The sequence below is a fragment of the Pleurodeles waltl genome, chromosome 11 (assembly GCF_031143425.1).
Source record: "Pleurodeles waltl isolate 20211129_DDA chromosome 11, aPleWal1.hap1.20221129, whole genome shotgun sequence".
In the NCBI taxonomy this organism is placed as follows: Eukaryota; Metazoa; Chordata; class Amphibia; order Caudata; family Salamandridae; genus Pleurodeles; species Pleurodeles waltl.
Genome location: NC_090450.1, coordinates 94,460,970 through 94,474,396, shown reverse-complemented (window position 1 = coordinate 94,474,396; position 13,427 = coordinate 94,460,970). Strand labels below are relative to the sequence as shown.

General features: G+C 47.9%; 1 protein-coding gene across 3 annotated transcripts in view; it reads left to right on the top strand.

Moving 5' to 3' along the window:
• Positions 1–13,427, top strand: part of MYNN (myoneurin) — a 237,253-nt gene that overhangs the window by 12,613 nt on the left and 211,213 nt on the right. The window lies entirely within an intron of this gene.

The following is a 13,427-nucleotide window of genomic DNA, read 5'->3' as shown; positions in this document are numbered from 1 at the left end:
AAAAAGAAGCTCGGGTTTACCTAGTAGATCAGCTGTGTCCACGGTGGAATGAGGAAGGTCTAGAAATGCCAAATGTTTAGGGCACACGCTTACTGTGTAAATTAGTTTCATTTAGATCTGCAGTGTGTAGATTTATTATCCTGGATATCCTAAAAAGTGCCATGAATACGACCTTCCTGGATCTACATCACGTATCTAACCTTTACACTATCATGATGCAGTTTAGCATCTTATGAGGTCCAGGGGTGAAGAACCTGGGTTGATAATTTTGTGGTGCACACACATCAGCCAGCCACGTCCAATCACACATGTCCTGGAGCAGCTGGCCTGGAAAGCGAGTCCCAACAAAAAAATTAATATGCCCTTGAAGAGGATGGACCTAGCAGGGGGGAGGATGTTTTCACTTGGAAGCTCTCTTATCATAAAAATAAATCCACCAATCATAAATATGCCAAAAAACAAAAGTAGTACCTTTCAGATGAAAGAGTGCCAAAGTTCAAGTGCTCCTTCTGTTGGTGAACTAGTTAGTCGGCAGAGTTCTAAATGTGGATTCTATTCTTTTATGATGCAGTGTAATGGTTGCCTTGTGATAGGATCATGACTGATGTTGAAGTAAATTGAAATATAAATGACATCATGCATGCTCAGGGCTTTGTCATAAAAATCATATGCCACTGTCGAAACCCCAGATAAGCTATAGGGCAGTTGACTGTCGGGGATGGATGAGCTGAGGGACCTAATCCCACTCACACCCCAAATCAACAATGAAGGACAGTACACAGATTTCTTAGATGCACATGCATTTGCTTCTGTGACCTGGAAGAACTATATGACAAGAATTCCTATTAAGAACTGAAAGGAAAACTTAGTATTCAGAAAAATGTATGTAAAAAGAATAGTTTGACTCCATTTTAAAAAACAAATGTTGGCAAAGGTCTCTGATTCCCCCTCGTAATACCTCATCTGGATGGTGGCTTAGCCTTACTCCTGGCTTACCAGACACCACACCTGCACCCCTTAGAAGCATATGAAATGTTATGGCATATCTCACCCTGGGCTCTAAGAAATATAATCACATCACCCTGATGGGACTCCATTGGCTCCCCTTGCTGGCCCGCATCATCTTCAAAATCAGCTTATAAAGCTATCATGGCCAACCACCCTCCCCCCCCTGCTTAGCTCTGGAGGTTCTCAGAACACTTGTAGCCAGGGCATCATCAGATTACAAAATTAAGAAGTATAAAAAAGAAATAAGGTAACATGACATTTACATCTATGCACACAGAATCTGAAACAACATCCCTCAATGCTGTTCAAATTTAGGGAAAAGTTCAAGACATGGCTCCTTGAAGAACACTACACCCTAATGCATTAAAAGGCCACAAGCCAGTTACCTATCCAATCATTTGTTGACTTTATGGTTGTCTTTGCCCCCGGATCGCTCTTCTGCATTTTGGCTAGGTTCACACTATAGAATTAACATGTACATACATACAGCAGAGACCAGCTCTCAGCAGTCCCAAGTCTTGCAAAACGGGCATTGCCTACATGTTGTCCTGCCAGATTTGCAGGAGGGGTTGAAAGAGATTAGGATGCTGAGTATACCTGACACTATCTGATAGATGCAGGTGATGAGCTGCTAGCACCTTTTGCTGGTTGATAGCACAGTAGGTGGGCCACTAGCACTCAGCTCGGCTTCAGCCTCTCAATCAGTGGGTGGATGCTTGGCATCACTTGCCAAGATGCATGCGTGAAGGCCAAAGACATTTTGCCTTGCCATGATTTGGCCTGCCATTTCAAAGAGACAAGCATAATTTTCAAGCCCTGGATAATGCTGGCCTCAAATTATTCCATCAGGGAGAATCGAGGGGTTGCCTTATCAGTGTCTTTCTCTAATTCAATGACTTTGGCCAAACTTTTATAGAAATATTTTCTATGTGTTGCACTACCTCATCCTAAGAGATAGAAATAAGGAATATGGAGCAGTGCTGACACACCTGCGGAGGTCCTCTTCTTGCCTTTGGTTCGGAAACCACAATCGCACAGGTGAGACAACTTATATCTCACCCTGTGGATCTTTGCACTTAGTGAGGAGTGTAGTAGTCAGATTCAGTTCAACACAAATCAACAACATGGAAACCATAAACAAATTTGAACACCATGAATAATTTCACACTAAATCAAACTCCAAACAAAGCTTTATTACAAACCCAATATCAATGTAACATATATGGTGCACAAAACTAAGTTATTTCAGGGCTGGGAAAGTCCTATCACTAATACGAATTTGGACTTGCATGTGTAGGAATGGGCAAACACATGTGGGCAAATGCTTCACATTTACTGTTTCTCTTAAAATAATACTTTCATTATTAATTCATGTCAATAACTCACTCAAATATAAATTCGCAATGTCTTCATGTTTAAACGTAATGTTATAAAACGAGTGGCAGCCACATTGTCCACCATAATTGAAACATGCACATTTTACATTTCCACGTTAATTTCTCTGTTAGGCATTTTAAAAGAAAGTCAATTAGTCACCATATGCTAACTTCTATGACACCAATATCTTAGTAATATTTGATCTCTCTCAGCAGGAATTGAGATCCTTTTTGTCACGATTTCAAGACCTATAATTAACAGGGTCATAGCCACGGCGACATTTGAGGGCCGGGGTAGCCCATCTTAACCTTTGGCCCCGACAAACGCCAGAGGGTGCTGGAACAGTATTTGTACGGCTGTGGTTGGTGCTGCAGCAATGACCATAATAACCATGGTGGAGTTCAGAAGGTGAATGAGCAACAACATGCCTATAAATTTTGTTTTTATCTTGTTACATATTCCAAGAAAGATTAATGTTGGACTATGTCTTCTCATAAATTGCTGCTTATTCTTCTAATGTTGGAGATGTTGTTTACTTTTCTTTCTGTCACTGCAACGGGAAGGATTTTGTAAAGTGAACGATGTAACAACCTCACTGGAATACAGGCAGGACTACTGGAATTATGTGGCAGGGGAGGCCCAAATTATGTAGCAAGGTTGGCTAAATTATGTGGCAAGAAAACACTAATTATGTGACTTAATGCAGCATATTATGTGATAGTATTACTTCATTATTTTGTCATGTGTACACATTAGCACTGTTTGGGCAAAGGTTCCATTCTATTAGGACCAGTTCCACATCCAAATACAGCTATAAGTAACTGAAAGGTGGACAGTCAGTCTTTGTGAAGGGCCTTCCAATTCGCAGCAGCACATGTTGCAGTGTTTTTAGAGACTTTTGACGCATTAAAAACATTTAGTTTTTGTTAAAATCTGAAACTATTGCAGCAACAGACGGATTATGTAACAAAAATGGCAAAATTCATAATTATGTGAAAAACTCAACAGCCACAGAATCTCATAATTCCAGTGACCCTATGTACAGGGAATGCAGAAAGAAAGACTGCAGGCTGTCAATATGTTTCTAACACACACAAAATTAAATACCTTTAAATGACCTGTACAAATATTTCAACATATACCAGCAATTATGAAACCACAAATGAAGCACATTTTTGGGGGAATCTGAAGTGTGATGCAAAATAATATTTCAATTCGATCAAGACAAATCCTGTTGATGCATAAATTATAAATTTTGCATTTTATTGCAACATTTGTATAGGGCTTCAATTAAACAATCAATTAATCAATTTGTAAAGCGTGCTACATACCCGTGAGGGTTTCAAGGCGCTGGGGGGGGGGGGGGGGAGAGGGTGCTGCTACTGCTCGAAGAGCCAAGTCTTGAAGAGTTTTCTGAAGGAAAGAAGGTCCTGGGTCTGTCGTCGATCCGACGGGAGGGTGTTCCAGGTCTTGGCGGCGAGGTACGAAAATGATCTGCCGCCAGAAGATTTGCGCCGGATGCGGGGGTTGGAGGCAAGGGCGAGGTTAGCGGAGCGGAGTTGCCGGGTGGGGGTGTAGAAGCTGAGTCTGTTGTTCAGGTATGTTGGTCCGGTGTTGTGGAGTGCCTTGTGTGCGTGGGTGAGGAGCTTGAAGGCGATCCTCTTGTTGACGGGGAGCCAGTGAAGGTCTCTTAGGTGGGGGGTGATGTGGCAGTGGCGAGGGATGTTGAGGATGAGTCGGACGGAGGCGTTTTGGATGCGTTGGAGGCGTTTTAGGAGTTTGGATGAGATACTGGTGTAGAGGGCGTTGCCGCAGTCGAGTCTGCTGCTGACGAGGGCCTGGGTTACTGTTTTCTTGTTTCTGTTGGGATCCATTTGTAAACTCTGCGGAGCATGCGGAGGGTGTTGTAGCAGGAGGAGGAGATGGCGCTGACCTGCTTTGACATGGAGAGTGAGGAGTCGAGGGTGAAGCCGAGGTTTCGTGCGCTGTCGGTGGGTGTCGGTGGGGGACCAAGTGTGGTCGGCCACCATGAGTTGTCCCAGGCGGAGGGGGTGCGCCCAATGATGAGGACCTCTGTTTTGTCAGAGTTCAGTTTTAGCCGGCTGTCTCTCATCCAGTCGGCAATGGCTTTTAGTCCCTCGTGGAGGTTGGTTTTGGCGGTGTGCGGGTCCTTGGTGAGGGAGAGGATGAGTTGGGTGTCGTCAGCGTAGGAGATGATTTTGAGGTTGTGCTGACGGGCCACTTGTGCGAGGGGGGCTGTTGGACTTTTGCTTATGCAGGGTCATCCCCAGACTTTTTTGCCTCCTGCCTCCTATATTTTTCTGACATGTTGCTGTTGGCTTTTCAACTCTGAGCACTTTACCACTGCTAACCAGTGCTAAAGTGCATATGCTCTCCTGTTTAAATTATATGTAAGTGGTTCATCCATGATTGGCATATTTGAATTACTAGTAAGTCCCTAGTAATGTGCACTAGAGGTGCCAGGGCCTGTAACTCAAATGCTACTAGTGGGCCTGCAGCACTGGTTGTGCCACCCACATAAGTAGCTCTGTAATCATGTCTCAGACCTGCCACTGCAGTGTCTGTATGTGTATTTGTACACTGTAAATTCGACTTGGCAAGTGTACCCACTTGCCAGGCCTAAACCTTCCCTTTCCTTACATGTAAGGCGCCCCTAAGGTAGGCCCTAGGTAGCCCCAAGGGCAGGGTGCAGTGTATGGATAAGGTAGGACATATAGTAATGAGGTTTATATGTCCTGACAGTGAAATACTGCCAATTTCGTTTTCACTGTTGCAAGGTCTGTCTCTCTCTCATAGGATAATATGGGGGCTACCTTTAAATATGATTAAAGTGTAGATTCCCCTAGAGAGTAGATGGACAGGTGGAGTTTGGGATCCCTGAACTCACAATTTAAAAATACATCTTTTAGTAAAGTTGATTTTAAGATTGTGCGTTTGAAAATGCCACTTTTAGAAAGTGAGCATTTTCTTGCTTAAACCATTCTGTGACTCTGCCTTGTTTGTGGATTCCCTGTCTGGGTCAGTTGACAGTTGGGTTGTTTTTCACCTCACACCAGACAGTGACACAAAGGGAGCTGGGGTGTGATCTGCATTCCTGATTAGCCATCTCTGCTAGGAGGGAGGGGTGGAGTGGTCACTCTCATCTGAAAGGACTGTGCCTGCCTCTGACAATGCTGTCTCCAGCCCCCTGGTGTGTGTCTGAGGCCTTGCCTGGGCAAGGCAGGATTTCACAAGAAGGTGTGAGTCCCCTTTGAAGGAAGGTGACTTCAAAGACTAAAATGGGTATAAGAAGGGCATCCAAACTTACAAACTTTAGAAACACTTCTGGAACCAAGAGGAACCTCTGCCTGGAGAAGAGCTGATAGCTGAGGAGAACGTGCTGCCCTGCCTGTGACTGTGCTTTGTGGAGCTTTCCTGCAGTGCTGCTTCTGCCAGAGTCAGAGGGCAAAGACTGGACTTTGTGTGCCTTCCATCTTGAAGAAGAAACACTTCTGGAATCAAGGGGAACCTCTGCCTGGAGAAGAGCTGATCGCTGAGGAACAAGTGCTGCCCTGCCTGTGACTGTGCTTTGTGGAGCTTTCCTGCAGTGCTGCTTCTGCCAGAGTAAGAGGGCAAAGACTGGACTTTGTGTGCCTTCCATCTTGAAGAAGAAATCTCCAAGGGCTTGATGTAGAGCTTGCCTCCTGTTGTTGAAGTCTCAGGGATAGCAAAGACTTCTTCCTGCCAGCACCTGGAGTCTCTGGAGAGACCCCTACTCTGCTCTGTGGTGCCCTTCCAGTTCCTGGGACCCTGAAAGGAGAGGCTGGCAGCCTAAGGACAAAAATACACGCACCGCGCACCGTGCGGAGAAAAGATCGACGCGAATCCGATCGCGGCTGAGAAAACGACGCGACGCCGGCTCCGCAGCTGAGAAACGACGCCGCAGGAAACGCGACCGGAGAATCGACGCCCGGAGCAGGAGAAACGACGCGCAGCATCGCTGACGAAGGCTGAGAGATCGCAACCTGCGCCGCGGGACTTTCGGACCGTCGCGTGGCTGGCTTTTTCGACGCGCCTCGCCGAGCTGTTTTCGACGCATAAACCCGTGCCGGGTTATTTTCGACGCACACCGCCCGTGCGGGGTTATTTTTGACGCAAACCAGGTACATTTTTCACGCTAGCAGCGCTAGTGTGTTGTTACAACTACCTAAAGACTCTTTTTATTTTAAACCTTTTAAAAATCATAACTTGACTTGTGTATGTTGGATTTTTGTCGTTTTGGTCTTGTTTTGTCTAGATAAATATTTCCTATTTTTCTAAACTGGTGTTGTGTCATTTTGTAGTGTTTTCATTAAGTTACTGTGTGTGTTGGTACAAATACTTTACGCCCAGCACTCTGAGGTTAAGCCTACTGCTCTGCCAAGCTACCAAGGGGGTAAGCAGGGGTTAGCTGAGGGTGATTCTCTTTTATCCTAACTAGAGTGAGGGTCCTTGCTTGAACAGGGGGTAACCTGACTGTCAACCAAAGACCCCATTTCTAACATTGGTGACCAGCGGTCGGGATTTGGACTTGTATTTGTACTTGACATACAGTAATTAAGTGTACACTACTGTTTTGATCTCAGACCACTACGTGACCACATACTACTTGTCTTGTGATTCTGCTTTTTGTTCTCTGATGTCCTCCTGGAAGTATTGATAATATTTTTGGACTTTGTTTTTGGGTTGTGAAGCCTTTGCAGAATGGAAGTCAATTTCTGGCACCTATTTATGTATAAAAAGTGGCAGCTTAAAGCATTCTGCATGGAAAGGGGACTGGCTGTGAACAGGAAATCCAGAAGGGAGGATCTTGAGTCAGCCCTGTTTCAGTATGAATTGAAACGTTGTCAGGCAACACCACCAAATGAGTCTGAGGAGGATAACTACTCTGAGGAGGAGGATAACTACTCTGAGGAGGAGGAAACAGAAAGAGATGAGTGGCTCCTAGCTCGAATCCGGAGTCTGGAAGAGCTAGATGCAGAGCTTGAGAGGGCTGAGGAGGAGAGAGCCTTAGTCCTAGAAAAAGAAAGGATTGCAGCTCAAGAGCTGAGCTGTGAAGAGCTGAAGCTGGAGGCCATGAGGGCTGAGTCCAGTTCAGATGGTGGCAGCAAAAATCTTGTATCCAGTACTGCTGAAGAAGTGCACATGCCCAGAGATGTGGTGCCCTACTTGAAGGAGGGAGTTAACACACGCCAGGAGGTTCAGGGGTATGAGGTAGCTCCAGTGATGCACAGGGTCCCTGAGGTGGATTGGGGAACTGGCATGGGGAGTCATATTCCTACTGGTGGGAGGGACACTCTACTGACTCTAGGTGAGAGTGACAGGGAGAGGGGTTCCCCCCAGGTAGAAGTCCTGGTTATGGAGTGTGAAAACATCCCAGAAGAGTGTGGGTTGAGTGTCAGGGACAGTCAGGTACTGTCTCACCAGTCTCAGGAGGGTGATGTGGGGTGCTTTTTCAAAGCAGAGTCACTGGATGGTTGGGTGAAGGGTACTTTGGTTAATTCATGTGAGGGGCTGAGTGATGTAATTGCTGGAGAGCATATGTCTAGTCCTTATTTTCCAGAGCTATGCCAACACCAGGTGGAGTGTGAGTTCTCTGACCCCAGGGAGCTTACAATGGAGGCAGACTTCTGGTTGAGTACCAGAGAGTCTGAAGAGGCATTTGGGGGTGCTCCTGAGAGGAGTGGTCTAGGTATTTCCCAACCAGGTGAGGTAGGGAAGGATTGTAGTGTCCCAGGTAGGTCCCAGTGTAGTGGGATGGGTGAGGGACCCCATGTCCAGTCTCTGAGGAGAGGGAATGGGGATGGGTTGAGGCCCAAGGTGCCCGAGATCCGGTCCCAGGTCCTAGAGGGTTCCCTGCGGGAACACCAGGAGGGGAGCCTAGCCTGTACCATAGGGCCATCTGTTGAGGGAGACCCCACAGTGTCAGGAGAACTTGGGGGGGCGGCTGTAGCCAGCGTCCCACCAGTTCTGGTGTCTGGCAGTACCACTCCTAGTGAGGGGGTGCAGAAGTCCAGACAGAGGGTTGAGAGGAGGTTGCGGACCCCAGTGGAGAACCTGGAGGGTCAGGGGTCAGCTCTGAGAGCAGAGCCCCCCATGAATGACCTTGGTGAGACCATTTCTGGGTTGGGGGGAATCCAGACTCTGCCAGATGGGCAGAGGTCAGGAGACCTGCGCCAGCCAGACTCTTGTGTGGCCCTTCGGGACAGTGTGTCCCTTGAGGGGGGTAAGTGTGCCCCCCTGGAAGTCCTGGTGTGCCAGGCAATGGTTCAACCGCAGGGTGGTGACTCTGGGTTGGATGATCAGGTTCAGGGGGTAAACTCTGACCTGATGGGGAGTACGTGTGCTCCCAAGGAAGTCCTGGTGCGCCAGGCAGTGGTTCAACCGCAGGATGGTGACTCTGGGTTGGATGATCAGGTTCAGGGGGTAAACTCTGACCTGATGGGGAGTACGTGTGCTCCCAAGGAAGTCCTGGTGCGCCAGGCAGTGGTTCAACCGCAGGGTGGTGACTCTGGGTTGAATGATCAGGTTCAGGGGGTAAACTCTGACCTGATGGGGGGTAAATGTGCTCCCAAGGAAGTCCTGGTGTGCCAGGCAGTGGTTCAACCGCAGGGTGGTGACCCTGGGTTGGATGACCAGGTTCAGAGGGTAAACTCTGACCTGGTAGGGGGTAGGTATGCCCCCCAGGAAGTCCTGGGTTGCCAGGCAGTGATCCAGTCTTTGGGTACAGACCCTGGATTGGGAGGCCAGGTTAAGGGTGTCCCCCCTGACCTGGAGGAAGGGGCTACTGCTAACAGTACCCCTACCATGTTGTCTCCTGGGGGGGCCGCTCCTAGTTGGGTGGTTCAGGACCCCAGAAGAGAGGGCAGGGGGAGGGAAGCCTCACCCCTGGCCCTGGTCCAACCTGAAGGTACAGACCCCAGGTTGGAGGATCAGTTGCAGGTTAACATCCCTGCACTGATCGAAGAATTGTGCAGGACTGCTTCTACAAGCACCCTGACAGTTTTTGACTCTGGGGGTGCCGCTTCTGCAGGGAGGGTACAGAGCCCCAGAGGGGAGGACCAGGGTCAGGTTGTCATCCCTGACCTGGTGGAAGAGAGAGTGGTCAAAGGGTGCCAGGCACCTGGGGCTACCACCCCCCACTCTCCACAGTCACAGTGGTTAGAGAGGCCTGAGGTCGGGCTCTCATCCCTGACAGTTGTCTGGGGCCACTGTGGCTTGCTGTCCTGGTGGACAGAGTTGCCCCTGGGGGGGGGAGGACGAGAGTCACACCCCGGGGGTGGAGTGGGCAACACCACTGTGTTGGCCCTGGTGGTACTATCTGCCCATTGCAATACATCTGTGAGCAAAGTAAAGTTAGGTGTTGCACAGATGGGGTCTGTAGATGTGGAGAAGGGTTCCCCATGGGTTAGCTTAGTGGGCCCTGAGAGTATGGACAGAGGGATCCAACTGGAGTCAGGAAGGCGTAGAACTGGAACATGCCCCTGCTGTTGTGGGCCTGGGTCCCTGTTCTATCGCCCCAATCAGGGAAGTACATCAAGGTATTGATTGTTCTCCCCTGGCTTTAGGCTGGTAGGGGGTCGTGTTGGACTTTTGCTTATGCAGGGTCATCCCCAGACTTTTTTGCCTCCTGCCTCCTATATTTTTCTGACATGTTGCTGTTGGCTTTTCAACTCTGAGCACTTTACCACTGCTAACCAGTGCTAAAGTGCATATGCTCTCCTGTTTAAATTATATGTAAGTGGTTCATCCATGATTGGCATATTTGAATTACTAGTAAGTCCCTAGTAATGTGCACTAGAGGTGCCAGGGCCTGTAACTCAAATGCTACTAGTGGGCCTGCAGCACTGGTTGTGCCACCCACATAAGTAGCTCTGTAATCATGTCTCAGACCTGCCACTGCAGTGTCTGTATGTGTATTTGTACACTGTAAATTCGACTTGGCAAGTGTACCCACTTGCCAGGCCTAAACCTTCCCTTTCCTTACATGTAAGGCGCCCCTAAGGTAGGCCCTAGGTAGCCCCAAGGGCAGGGTGCAGTGTATGGATAAGGTAGGACATATAGTAATGAGGTTTATATGTCCTGACAGTGAAATACTGCCAATTTCGTTTTCACTGTTGCAAGGTCTGTCTCTCTCTCATAGGATAATATGGGGGCTACCTTTAAATATGATTAAAGTGTAGATTCCCCTAGAGAGTAGATGGACAGGTGGAGTTTGGGATCCCTGAACTCACAATTTAAAAATACATCTTTTAGTAAAGTTGATTTTAAGATTGTGCGTTTGAAAATGCCACTTTTAGAAAGTGAGCATTTTCTTGCTTAAACCATTCTGTGACTCTGCCTTGTTTGTGGATTCCCTGTCTGGGTCAGTTGACAGTTGGGTTGTTTTTCACCTCACACCAGACAGTGACACAAAGGGAGCTGGGGTGTGATCTGCATTCCTGATTAGCCATCTCTGCTAGGAGGGAGGGGTGGAGTGGTCACTCTCATCTGAAAGGACTGTGCCTGCCTCTGACAATGCTGTCTCCAGCCCCCTGGTGTGTGTCTGAGGCCTTGCCTGGGCAAGGCAGGATTTCACAAGAAGGTGTGAGTCCCCTTTGAAGGAAGGTGACTTCAAAGACTAAAATGGGTATAAGAAGGGCATCCAAACTTACAAACTTTAGAAACACTTCTGGAACCAAGAGGAACCTCTGCCTGGAGAAGAGCTGATAGCTGAGGAGAACGTGCTGCCCTGCCTGTGACTGTGCTTTGTGGAGCTTTCCTGCAGTGCTGCTTCTGCCAGAGTCAGAGGGCAAAGACTGGACTTTGTGTGCCTTCCATCTTGAAGAAGAAACACTTCTGGAATCAAGGGGAACCTCTGCCTGGAGAAGAGCTGATCGCTGAGGAACAAGTGCTGCCCTGCCTGTGACTGTGCTTTGTGGAGCTTTCCTGCAGTGCTGCTTCTGCCAGAGTAAGAGGGCAAAGACTGGACTTTGTGTGCCTTCCATCTTGAAGAAGAAATCTCCAAGGGCTTGATGTAGAGCTTGCCTCCTGTTGTTGAAGTCTCAGGGATAGCAAAGACTTCTTCCTGCCAGCACCTGGAGTCTCTGGAGAGACCCCTACTCTGCTCTGTGGTGCCCTTCCAGTTCCTGGGACCCTGAAAGGAGAGGCTGGCAGCCTAAGGACAAAAATACACGCACCACGCACCGTGCGGAGAAAAGATCGACGCGAATCCGATCGCGGCTGAGAAAACGACGCGACGCCGGATCCGCAGCTGAGAAACGACGCCGCAGGAAACGCGACCGGAGAATCGACGCCCGGAGCAGGAGAAACGACGCGCAGCATCGCTGACGAAGGCTGAGAGATCGCAACCTGCGCCGCGGGACTTTCGGACCGTCGCGTGGCTGGCTTTTTCGACGCGCCTCGCCGAGCCGAGCTGTTTTCGACGCATAAACCCGTGCCGGGTTATTTTCGACGCACACCGCCCGTGCGGGGTTATTTTTGACGCAAACCAGGTACATTTTTCACGCTAGCAGCGCTAGTGTGTTGTTACAACTACCTAAAGACTCTTTTTATTTTAAACCTTTTAAAAATCATAACTTGACTTGTGTATGTTGGATTTTTGTCGTTTTGGTCTTGTTTTGTCTAGATAAATATTTCCTATTTTTCTAAACTGGTGTTGTGTCATTTTGTAGTGTTTTCATTAAGTTACTGTGTGTGTTGGTACAAATACTTTACGCCCAGCACTCTGAGGTTAAGCCTACTGCTCTGCCAAGCTACCAAGGGGGTAAGCAGGGGTTAGCTGAGGGTGATTCTCTTTTATCCTAACTAGAGTGAGGGTCCTTGCTTGAACAGGGGGTAACCTGACTGTCAACCAAAGACCCCATTTCTAACAGGGGCCATGTAGATGTTGAACAGCGTCGGGCTGAGGGATGAGCCCTGGGGTTACTACCTCTATGTGTGGCACTGAAGTGCTTAACTACATGGGCAGCAAGCTACACCAGATAGGGTGATGTGTGGATGGAAGGGTGTTGTCTGTGATTTTATATCCTACTTTGGAATTGTTTCCAAGTTGCGTGTGATGACCAATAAGGTGCGGTTATTGTCTTAAGAGCCGCAGAGCTTAGCACTTTGGTGGCTGATGAGGCGTGAGAGACACAGATGCAACGTTTATGTTTTTTCAGTACACTGGCAGCTCTGAACACCTCTGCAGGTCCCTTTATCATATTTCTTATAATTATAGTCCACTTAGCTGGTTATGGCATTTGGTTGTCCAACCAGAAATTTTGTGTACAGTTGTGGGCCAGAGTTGTCTGTTAGCGATGGCACACTGTGTGCTGCCCAGCGGCAACGCATACACTCTTGCACCTTTGTGAAAGGGTGAGTGTGTTACAGGCAGGAATGTTTTTGTGCAGGACGGTCATCTTCTTGCAAAAAACAATGCACACAGGTATTTTCCTCTTTCTGTGAGTCCTGCACAATGCAGAACACATAGAATGAGAAAGTAACAAGGAGAAATAAAGACATTTCTCCTTGTTATGTTTCACTGGGGAATGCCTAGCATTCTGACACATTCCTAGGTTTACTAGCTTTAGTGAATATGTGAATGTACTAAGATCCATGGCTAGAAGCATGGAGACACCCAATGCAAGGTAACAATATGCATTGCTTTGAGTTACCTTGTATTTACCAAACAAGGCAAAGCCACAAAAAGATACTTTCCATGGCTTAGTAAATACCAAAAGTGATTTTGCGTCAGGGCTGCGCCACGAAAGTGAAGTACCCTGACACAAAATGTTAGTAGGTCTGTACCCTAGTGTACTGTTCTGGGCCAGCGCTGGCATTGCTGGAGGGAGAGAGAAGAGGTGAGATCTGCTAGAATCAACATAGTTACTATCATCCCATATCTAAGCATCATTGTGAGATGTAAACAAGCTGCCATAGTGTATATGGAGTCATGCCCTAGATTAAAGTCCTCCAATTGGCCAGCAGGGTGTGACAGATCTCTTTGGTTATTCCATGCC